At 43.6% G+C, this 12,321-nt stretch overlaps 1 protein-coding gene across 3 annotated transcripts in view; it reads left to right on the top strand.

Moving 5' to 3' along the window:
- The window catches only part of si:dkey-100n23.5 (uncharacterized), a 101,145-nt gene that overhangs the window by 47,281 nt on the left and 41,543 nt on the right, over positions 1 to 12,321 (top strand). The window lies entirely within an intron of this gene.

The following is a 12,321-nucleotide window of genomic DNA, read 5'->3' as shown; positions in this document are numbered from 1 at the left end:
GCAAAAACTTCAATTTTTCAAACATATGACTATTTTACACCATTTTAAAGACAAGACTCGTTAATCTAACCACACTGTCCGATTTCAAAAAGGCTTTACAACGAAAGCAAAACATTAGATTATGTCAGCAGAGTACCCAGCCAGAAATAATCAGACACCCATTTTTCAAGCTAGCATATAATGTCACATAAACCCAAACCACAGCTAAATGCAGCACTAACCTTTGATGATCTTCATCAGATCACAACCCTAGGACATTGTTATACAATACATGCATGTTTTGTTCAATCAAGTTCATATTTATATCAAAAACCAGCTTTTTACATTAGCATGTGACTAGCATGTGACTAGCATTCCCACCGAACACTGCCGGTGAATTTACTAAATTACTCACGATAAACGTTCACAAAAACATAATTATTTTAAGAATTATAGATACAGAACTCCTCTATGCACTCGATATGTCCGATTTTAAAATAGCTTTTCGGTGAAAGAACATTTTGCAATATTCTCAGTAGATAGCCCGGCATCACAGGCTGGCTATTTAGACACCCAGCAAGTTTAGCACTCACCAAAGTCAGATTTACTATAAGAAAAATGTTATTACCTTTGGTGTTCTTCGTCAGAATGCACTCCCAGGACTTCTACTTCAATAACAAATGTTGGTTTGGTCCCAAATAATCCATTGTTATATCCAAATAGCGGCGTTTTGTTCGTGCGTTCAAGACACTATCCGAAAGGGTAAATAAGGGTGACGAGCATGGCGCATTTCGTGACCAAAAATGTGTAAATATTCCATTACCGTACTTCGAAGCATGTCAACCGCTGTTTAAAATCTATTTTTATGCCTTTTTTCTCGTAAAAAAGCGATAATATTCCGAAAGAGGACAGCCTGTATACGTACAAAGAGAGAGAAAATAAATACATCTCGTGCCCTCGTGCACGAGCGTGAGTCTCAGAGTACTCTGACCAGCCACTATCCAAACGCGATAATGTGTTTCAGCCAGAGGCTGCCTCGATATCATTCAGCTTTTTCCCGGGTTCTGAGAGCCTATGGGAGCCGTAGGAAGTGTCACGTTACGGCAAAGATCCTCAGTCTTCAATAAAAAGAGCCAAGATGAACAACAACTTCTCAGAGAGGGCGCTTCCTGTTTGGAATCTTCTCAGGTTTTTGCCTGCCATATGAGTTCTGTTATACTCACAGACACCATTCAAACAGTTTTAGAAACTTTAGGGTGTTTTCTATCCAAAGCCAATAATTATATGCATATTCTAGTTACTGGGCAGGAGTAGTAACCAGATTAAATCGGGTACGTTTTTTATCCGGCTGTGTCAATACTGCCCCCTAGCCCTAACAGGTTAACCCACCTCCAAATCAAAGGTCATGTGGTTTGGTAAGAAGAATGCCCCTCTCCCCACAGGTGTGATTATTACCTCTGAGTGTTTAGAGCTTGAAGTAGTCACCTAATACAAGTACTTGGGAGTATGGCTAGACGGTACACTGTCCTTCTCTCAGCACATATCAAAGCTGCAGGCTAAAGTTACATCTAGACTTGGTTTCCTATATCGTATATCGTAGTCGCAGCTAGCGACTGGAACGAGCTGCAACAAACACTCAAACTGGACAGTTTTATCTCAATCTCTTCATTCACAGACTCAATCATGGACACTCTTACTGACAGTTGTGGCTGCTTTATGTGATGTATTGTTGTCTCTACCTTCTTGCCCTTTGTGCTGTTGTCTGTGCCCAATAATATTTGTACCATGTTTTGTGCTCCTACCATGTTGTGCTGCTGCCATATTGTGCTTCTGCCATGTTGTGTTGCTACCATGTTGTTGTCGTCTTAGGTCTCTCTTTATGTAGTGTTGTCTCTCTTGTCGTGATGTGTGTTTTGTCCTATATTTTTATTTAATAATTTTTTTTATTAATCCCAACCCCCGTCCCCGCAGGAGGCCTTTTGCCTTTTGGTAGACCGTCATTGTAAATAAGAATTTGTTCTTAACTGACTTACCTAGTTAAATAGAGATACATAAATAAAGGTTCAATAAGTTAAAACTAAATATAGGATTATATTAGGGTTATCAAAACACTAATAGGGTTATTTTAAGGGAAGGAATCGTAATTGTAAAGTGTTTATTTAACAAAACAAGTGCACCTGCATTACCAGCCCTGTCCTGTGCACTCTGAAGTAGGTTTTCATCAAGGATCTCTGTGTACTTTTCTCCGTTCATCTTTCCCTCAATCCTGACTAGTTTCCCAGTCCCTGCCGCTGAAAAGCATCCTCACAGCACGATGCTGCCACCACCATGCTTCACCGTAGGGATGGCGCCAGGTTTCCTCCAGATGTGACGCTTGGCATTCAGGCTAAAGAGTTCAATCTTGGTTTCATCAGACCAGAAAATATTGTTTCTCATGGTCTGAGAGTCCTTTAGGTGTCTTTTGGCAAACTCCAGGCGGGCTGTCATGTGCATTTTACTGAGGAGTTGCTTCCTTCTGGCCACTACCGTAAAGGCCTGATTGGTGGAGTGCTGCAGAGATGGTTGTCCTTTTGGAATGTTCTTCCATTTCCACAGAGGAACTCTGGTACTCTATCAGAGTGACCATTGGGTTCTTAGACACCAAAGCCCTTCTCCCCTGATTGCTCAGTTTGGCCGGGCGGCCAGCTCTAGGAAGAGTCTTGGTGGTTCCAAACTTCTTACATTTCAGAATGATGGAGGCCACTGTGTTCTTGGGGACCTTCAATGCTCCAGAAATGTTTTGGTACCTTTTCCCAGATCTGTGCCTCGAGACAATTCTGTCTCGGAGCTCTTCGGACAATTCCTTCACCCTCTTGGCTTGGTTTTTGCTCTGACATGCACTGTCAACTATGGGACCTTATATAGACAGGTGTGTGCCTTTCCAAATCATGTCCAATCAATTTAATTTACCACAGGTGGAGTCCAATCAATTTTTAGAAACATCTCAAAGATGATCAATGGAAACAGGATGCACCTGGGCTCAATTTCGAGTCCCGTAGCAGAAAGTCTGAATACTTAGTTATTTCAGTTTTGGGGGTTTTTTTCTCCAAAATTTCTAAAAACCTGTTTTCTCTTTGTCATTATGGGGTATTTGTGTGTAGATTTATGAGGGGGAAAAAACCTTTTATTCATTTTAGAATAAGGCTGTAACGTAACAAAAATGTGGAAGAAGTCAAGGGGTCTAAATACTTTCCAAATGCACTGTATATAGTTTAACAAGTGGATTATTTTGCACTTAAGCCTAGGCGTACTCTTGACCAAAAGCCTGTGATTTGTCTTAATCAATGTGATTTTATTTGACTGAATTCATCGTTGGTTCATTCTCTGGCTGGGAAAATAAGTGCAGGTGGTGTAGCTCATCTATCAGTGATGAGAAATATTTATCATGCAATAATGGAGCCTAAATCAAGTGTCGGCCTATTATTTTCTGGATCCCGTAGGCCTTTAGGCAACTCCAAAAGCCAGCGGAGGTTGTGAAATATAACACCAGACTATTATTTTCTGTCGATATCATGATGAAGATGCTTTCAATGTAAGACCCTACGCCTGCTCCCTAACAAAGTGGAGTGAGGGTAGGATAGAGATGAAATGTGGATCGAAAAAGCATGGGGTTGCCTTGGGCTCTTTCAAAATATCACCTCTTTTTTAATATGTCAGTGGTTCCACACGTTGCCATGATGCAAGTTGTGTGGGAAAAATATTATTTGTATTTCATTTTTTTATATTTCTTTATATTCTTAGCCCACTGTAAAATAAATGTGTGTTGACTGTGATCAGGGTCGCCTAAGAGTTGTCTTGTCTGTTTAATTAACATAATAACTATTGATTTCATGTGCATGGATCAGCCATGTAGCATATAGGCTGCACAGACCAGTTACATCATTAAACTGAAAATATGCCATTCTATTCATTTGAAAATACATTTTTATTAGTCTTATGTTTCTTAGGACCTGCCTAAAACAAATTAATTATGGATTGTGATTGTGTATATTCAATGGATTTATTAAAATAGATGTCCACCCACAACGGCTCACTCCTAAATTTGCCGGCGTGTGTACGGGAGATATAAGAAGCTTATCCCGGCAAGAATATGGTCAAATGGGGCTGTATGAATTGTGCTCCAAAAAAAGATCGCCTGTGTTTTTTGTTTTTTCTTACCCTTTACAATGGTATGGTGCCTTGTATCTGGGTAACTCAACGCATGAATTAATCATCAGCTCTCACTCTCCCTCTATCTCTGTCTCACACACACACACACACACACACACACACACACACACACACACACACACACACACACACACACTCACTCAGATTGAGCGTATGAATAAAGCAGCAGGCCAGGTTCATGGACATTAATATTTATGAGTGTTTATGCACGCGCTGTGTGATGTTCTAAAACAACACTCCCACCCCTCTCTTGCTTCTACCTAGCCACTGCTTTCTACTGTGTGTGCATGTCTGTGTGTGTACGTGTGTGTGTCAGCAGGTGTAAACCAGAGTCCCTGCTGTGTGTCTCAAACTGCTGCCTGTGGCCATTTCCCTCACTCTACTCTAGCCACCCTCAACTCTCTCTCTTTTCCTCTCTCTCTCTCTCTCTCTCTCTCTCTCGTCTCTGTCTCTGTCTCTCTTTCTGTCTCTGTCTCTCTTTCTGTCTCTGTCTCTCTTTCTGTCTCTGTCTCTCTTTCTGTCTCTGTCTCTGTCTCTCTTTCTCTCTCTGTCTCTCCCTCTCTCTTTTCCGCTCTCTTGCTCTATTTTCTTTCTTTTTTGCTCGGTCTCCCTCCTCACTCTCTCGTTTCTCGTCTCTCACACACTTGTGTGTGTTATTTCTCTCTTGCTCTATTTTTTCTCTTACTCACTCCATATGTCTCTCCTCCTCCCCCTCTCCCTTGTGTCTTTCTCTCTGGCTCTGTTTTGCTCTCTCTTTCACTCTCTCTCCCTCTCACTCTCCCTCTCGTGGCAACATTCATACTTGGCTAATACAGTGGTTATCAGAGACTTGAATCGCAGTGCTGTGTCTGGGGGACACACACACTTAGACGCAAGGTCTACAACAAACGTGGGCTACACCCCACACACAGACAAGTGAGACGGAGGGCATTTGAAAGAGCGGACAAACGCACATGCATACACACACACACACACACACACAGTGCTCTCAGAAAGAAAACATTGGGAGCTTGTTCTTTATCTTTAATGGGTGTTTCTTTACTGTTCAGCAGTAGCTCTGCCTACAGTCACGAACACAGCTGCTGTGTGTGTTTATGCGTATATTTGTTTGTGATGGAGCCGTAGAAGAAGGCAGACGTTTTACGTGTCCCTGAACGATTGTGTTTTTTTTGTTTGTTTATTTGCAACTTATTTTTTACTTATTTTGTACATAATGTTGGTGCTACTGTCTTTTATGACCGAAAATAACTTCTGGACATCAGGACTGCGATTACTCACCACGGACTGGCAGAATCCTTTTTTTCCTTTAACGAGTCTGACAAGCCCGACGCGAACGATATACTGCTTTCTCGGGTACAGGCCCAGATCCCGTGATTTGCGTGAAGAGGAGGTGGAGAAAAAGGGGACAGAGGACGGGCTGCCTTCTGAGAATTCATAGGCGATCGAATAAACCTCCACTTCCTTCCATTCTGCTAGTAAACATGCAATCTTTGGAGAATAAAATAGATGGCCTACGCAGAAGATTAAACTACCAACGGGACATTCAAAACTAGAATATCTTATACTTCACGGAGTCGTGGCTGAACGACGACACTATCAACATACAGCTCGCTGGTTATACACTGTACCGGCAGGACAGAACAGCGGCGTCTGGTAAGACAAGGGGCGGCAGACTATGTATTTTTGTAAATAACAGCTGGTGCACGATATCTAAGGAAGTCTAGAGCTATTGCTCGCCTGAGGTAGAGTACCTCATGATAAGCTGTAGACCACACTATCAACCTAGAAAGTTTTCATCTGTATTTTTTGTAGCTGTTTAAATACCACCACAGTCAGAGGCTGGCACTAAGACAGCATTGAATGAGCTGTATTCGCTATAAGCAAACCAGAAAACGTTCACCCAGATGCGGTGCTCCTAGTAGCCAGGGACTTTAATGCAGGGAAACTTAAATCCGTTTTACCAAATTTCTATCAGCATGTTAAATATGCAACCAGAGGGAAAAAAAACTCTGGACCACCTTTACTCCACACACAGACGCATAAAAATGCTCTCCCTCGCTCTCCATTTGGCAAATCTGACCATAATTCTATCCTCCTGATTCCTGCTTACAAGCAAAAATTAAAGCAGGAAGCACCAGTGACTAGATCAATAAAAAAGTGGTCAGATGAAGCAGGTGCTAAACTACAGGACTGTTTTGCAAGCACAGACTGGAATATGTCCCTGGGATTCCTCCGATGGCATTGAGGAGTACACCATATCCGTCATTGGCTTCATCAATAAGTGCATTGATGATGTCATCCCCACAGTAACCATACGTACATACCCCAACCAGAAGCCATGGATTACAGGCAGCATCCTCACTGTGCTAAAGGCTAGAGCTGCCGCTTTCAAGGAGCGGGACTCTAACCCGGAAGCTTATAATGAATCCCGCTATGCCCTCGGACGAACCATCAAACAGGCAAAGTGTCAATACAGGACTAAGATCGAATCATACTACAAACTATTACAGACTACAAAGGGAAGCACAGCCGAGAGCTGCCCAGTGACACAAGCCTACCAGACGAGCTAAACTACTTCTATGATCGCTTCGAGGCAAATAACACTGAAACATGCATGAGAGCATCAGCTGTTCCGGAAGACTGTGTGATCACGCTCTCCGCAGCCGATGTGATTAAGACCTTTTAAACAGGTCAACATTCACAAGGCCATAGTGCCAGACGGATTACCAGGACGTGTACTGCGAGCAAACCCTAGACCCACTCCAATTTGCATAACGCACCAACCACCAACAGATCCACAGATGATCTCTATTGCACTCCACACTGCCCTTTCCCTATTGGACAAAAGGAACACCTATGTGAGAATGCTATTCGTTGACTACAGTTTAGCGTTCAACACCATAGTTCCCTCAAAGCTCATCAATAAGCTAAGGACCCTGGGACCAAACACCTCCCTCTGCAACTGGATTCTGGACTTCCTGACGGGCCGCCCCCAGGTGGTAAGGGTAGGTAACGCCACGGTGATCCTCAACACGGGGGCCCCTCAGGGGTGCGTGCTCAGTCCCCTCCTCTGCTCCCTGTTCACTCATGACTGCACGGCCAGGCAAGACTCCAACACCTTCATTAAGTTTGCCGATGACACAACATTGGTAGGCCTGATCACCGACAATGACAAGACAGCCTATAGGGAGGAGTTCAGAGACCTGGCCGTGTGGTGCCAGGACAACAACCTTTCCTTCAACGTGATCAAGACAAAGATGATTGTGGACTACAGGAAAAAGATGACCGAGCACGCCCCCATTCTCATCGACGGGGCTGCAGTGAAGCAGGTAGAGAGCTTCAAGTTCCTTGCTGTCTACATCACCAACAAACTAACATGGTCCAAGCACACCAAGACAGTCGTGAAGAGGGCACGACAAAACCTATTCCCCCTCAGGGGACTGAAAAGATTTGGCATGGGTCCTCAGATCCTCAAAAGGTTCTACAGCTGCCCCATCGAGATTATCCTGACTGGTTGCATCACTGCCTGGTATGGCAACTGCTCGGCCTCCGACCGCAAGGCACTACAGAGGGTAGTGCAAACTGCCCAGTTCTTCTTCTGTGCGTCTTTACATTGGCTCTCTGTGCTCCATGTGTGGTAGAGCGAGATAATCTCTTATTAGGGTCAATCTATTTGAATTCAATCACTTTTTGACAGCATCCCTTTTTGATTTAAACAAAACTTTACATACATGTTTGCCTATGGAAGAAGTGGTCAGAAAGTGACTTTTTGGACCTGAATGACAAAACCTTCAGGAGATAGAGGTGGTCAAAGTTGATCCATTTTGCATTCCCCATCCTACCATGAGACAGCCATGTCTTCATCACTGGAAAAGATAAATGGTTGAATTTGATATCATTTTGAAGCTGACACACAGGTGGTCAAAATATTGTATAATTTCTCTACAAAGAATGTTAATACAAGTTATGACATTGTTTTACCTTTAATGTCAATTATTTAACAACGCGTATTTGCATATGTTGTAGCTTAGACCATCATTTACATAATCGTTTGTGTTGTGGCCACCATCGGTTGAGACACAATATGCTCTTGAGTCTTGGTGGGTGTCATGTTTTGGCTTATAAATGTACTAAAAAGGGAATACAATTCAAATTTGACTTTCAAATGGTATTATATCAATCTCTACCGTTTATATTTTCCTGTGATGAATACATGGAGGTTTTATGGTATGGTGGGGTATGCAAAATGGGTCAACTTTGAGCACTTTTATCTCTAATGTTTTGTCATTCAGGTCCAAAAAGCCACTTTCTGATCACTTCTGCAATGGGCAAATATGTATGGAAGGTTTCGTTCAAATCAAAAGGGGTGCTATCAAAAAGTGATTGAATTCAAATGGATTTACCCATTACTGTGGCTAATGTGCGTCATTAACGGAGGGCCATCAGACTCTCAGCCATGCGCATAATTACTGTTTCATTATCCTCCGCTCCCGAGGAGCACCAGGCTTCTGACACGCGAGAGCTGTGATTAAAAACACCACACACACGGAAGATCTTTTAACACAAACATTGTGCAGTGTTCTACTTAGTCATGGTGTTTGATTTAAAAACCTAGGTGGTGTTGTGGTTGATGGAGTATCACGTCCTTCGTCTTTCTCATGGTAATGTCTGTGTGCTCCAGCACAACAAGACCTCAGGGTTTAGGATTAGTTGGCCATGCCTGAGACAGTGTCAGGTAGAGTGGAGAGTAGAGACATAGAGATGCCTAGCCCCATATGTTAAGGTCGGTCACCAAGCTCAGCGCACATTTTTCACATAGAAGTTGCCTGTTTTCAATCAGATCAAGCGTTACCCGGTGATAACAGACACCCGCATAGCGGATGTTTTGGCGTGTCGGAGGTGGAACTGCGTTGGAGCAGTCAAATCGGTGTGTAGCTGCGCTTGCAATTATTTTCACGAAGCCACACCCGCCCACTCCTGCTCGAAGTGCGGAAGGAGAAAGTGTAGGCTGTATAGATATAATTATGCCCAATGTAAAAATTATTCAACTAAATAATAACGGGTTTTATCATCCTAACGGAGGTGTAGATGACATCTGTCACCCTGACGGAGGTGTAGATGACATCTGTCACCCTGACGGAGGTGTAGATTACATCTGTCACCCTGACGGAGGTGTAGATGACATCTGTCACCCTGACGGAGGTGTAGATGACATCTGTCACCCTGACGTAGGTGTAGATGACATCTGTCATCCTGACGGAGGTGTAGATCTGTCATCCTGACGGAGGTGTAGATCTGTCACCCTGACGGAGGTGTAGATTACATCCGTCACCCTGACGGAGGTGTAGATTACATCCGTCACCCTGACGGAGGTGTAGATTACATCCGTCACCCTGACGGAGGTGTAGATTACATCCGTCACCCTGACGGAGGTGTAGATGACATCCGTCACCCTGACGGAGGTGTAGATGACATCCGTCACCCTGACGGAGGTGTAGATGACATCTGTCACCCTGACGGAGGTGTAGATTACATCTGTCACCCTGACGGAGGTGTAGATGACATCCGTCACCCTGACGGAGGTGTAGATGACATCCGTCACCCTGACGGAGGTGTAGATTACATCCGTCACCCTGACGGAGGTGTAGATTACATCTGTCATTTTAACGGAGGTGTAGATTACATCTGTCACCCTGACGGAGGTGTAGATTACATCTGTCATTTTAACGGAGGTGTAGATTACATCTGTCATTTTAACGGAGGTGTAGATTACATCTGTCACCCTAACGGAGGTGTAGATTACATCTGTCACCCTGACGGAGGTGTAGATTACATCTGTCATTCTAACGGAGGTGTAGATTACATCTGTCATTCTAACGGAGGTGTAGATTACATCTGTCACCCTGACGGAGGTGTAGATTACATCTGTCACCCTGACGGAGGTGTAGATTACATCTGTCACCCTGACGGAGGTGTAGATTACATCTGTCACCCTAACGGAGGTGTAGATTACATCTGTCATTCCAGTGTTCCAACTTGTTAACAAGGCTGCATGGGATTTCTGTTAATGCGACTCCATGCAGCCATTGGCAATGTCCGCTTTATGTATAATGCCAGGAGCCACTTGTGGATTTGACGGCTCTAACGCAGTTCCGACACCGTCTAAACAACCGCTATGCGGATGTTGGCTAAAGCGGATCTGATTGAGTAGATCCCTAAACAGCTAAACCCCCATTCCATTTATTTATGCAGAAAATGTACCGCAATGCTGTGGCAGCTTAGAAGCTTTTTCTCCAAAATCCCCCACCAACGAGATCTCACACACAGGCGAGATCAAATACCACCGGGGGGCTCTCGTGATTTTCATTTGAATTGTTTAAAAGGCGTGCGTTAGCGCGAGCACGCCTCGGGGTCTATCTAGTGAGTAATTCATTTTTTGCCTGGTTGGAGGAGTCTGGAGGCTCGTGGGTCTGCCTCGTGTGTGTGTGTGTGTGTGTGTGTGTGTGTGTGTGTGTGTGTGTGTGTGTGGTGTGTGTGTGTGTGTGTGTGTGTGTGTGTGTGTGTGTGTGTGTGTGTGTGAGAGTCAATCTGTGTGTGTGTTCTTGTAGATGGAGAGAGAGAAATAGAGAGAGGAGGGGTGCTGGCCAGACTCCCCGCGTACTTAGGAGGAAAAAAAGCAATTCAGCAGCAAATCGATTCTGGGCCCTGTCTACTTCCGGCAGCTACAGTCCTCACTACAGTCTACCGGGAATTGAATAACGGACTGTCAAAGCTTTCCACCAGGGAACTTCCAAACCGTTACCATTTATAGCAAAGTTTAGAATTCATTAAATCATTTTTTTTTTAATATATATTCTTATTAATTGCCTTTATTTGATTTTATAGGCTGTGTAATTAAAAATTCCTTGTCCGATCTGGTCAGAAGTGGCTCTACTTCTTTGTATTTAGTTCATCTGGAAACACTGATTTTTCATTAAAGGAACAATTTGCACACATATACAACTATACACACATTTTCTCCCTGTGTGTGTGTGTGTGTGTGTGTGTGTGTGCGTGTGTATGTGAAACACCAGGTGGTGCTGACACGAGACAGAACCTCTTGTGTTGGCACTTTTGATGTTGGGCAGGGAGATGGTGCTCTCTCTATTTTTATATCTTTCTCTCTCCTTTCTCTCCTCTCTCACTTTCCCATAAGAAATGGCCAACTGTCAGTCTCCTGTGTATCCAAAATCTAGACTTTCGCTGCTCTGAAATAGTGTGTCAAAGCTTTCCACCACAGGACTTCCATTTATATCAAAGTTTACAATTCATGAAATCATTATTTTGTTTGTTTTAATCATGTTAATTTCATTTATCTGATTTTATTGGCAGTGTCATTTAAAATTCCTTGTCCGATGTGGCTCTACTTCTCTACATTTAGTTCACGTGGAAACATAGATTTTTCATTAAATGAATTAATTGGCACACATATACAGCTAAACTAAGTATAAACAAACATAGATTCTGTTTGTTTTTGTCTTCCCTACACATTTTCACACACCTTTTCTCCCTGTCTGATCTCTCACAGAGGAACGCAACAGTGCGTGTGTAGTGTTTTTGTTTGTTTAACTATCCTTGTGGGTACCAGAAGTCCTCACAAATAAAATTGGGACAAGTAGGGACATTTTGCCTGTTCCCCATGAGGGAAAATGCTATTTTAGGCTTAGGGTTTAGGGTCAGGGTTGCAATTAGGGTTATAATTAAGTTTAGGGTTAGGTATGGGTTAAGGTTAGGGTTATGGTTAGGTTAGGGTTAGATTTAGGGTTAGGAGTTACAGAAAATAGGTTTTTGGATGGGAATCAATTATTTGGTCCCCACAAGTATAGCGATACAATACTGTGTGTGTGTGTGTGTGTGTGTGTGTGTGTGTGGTGTGTGTGTGTGTGTGTGTGTGTGTGTGTGTGTGTGTGGGTGTGTGTGTGTGTGTGTGTGTGGGCGTGTGTGAGTGTGGGGGGGGGGGGGGGGGGGGGGGGGGGGGGGGGGGGGAAACACCAGGTGGTGCTGACACGAGACAGAACCTCTTGTGTTGGCACTTTTGATGTTGCCAGGGAGATGGCTCTCTCTTTCTCTTTCCCATAGGAAATGGCCAACTGT

Source organism: Salmo salar, chromosome 21 (genome assembly GCF_965601325.2).
Source record: "Salmo salar chromosome 21, fSalSal1, whole genome shotgun sequence".
NCBI lineage: Eukaryota > Metazoa > Chordata > Actinopteri > Salmoniformes > Salmonidae > Salmo > Salmo salar.
Note: the sequence above shows the minus strand (reverse complement) of the source record. Positions and strands in the feature narration are given on the sequence as shown.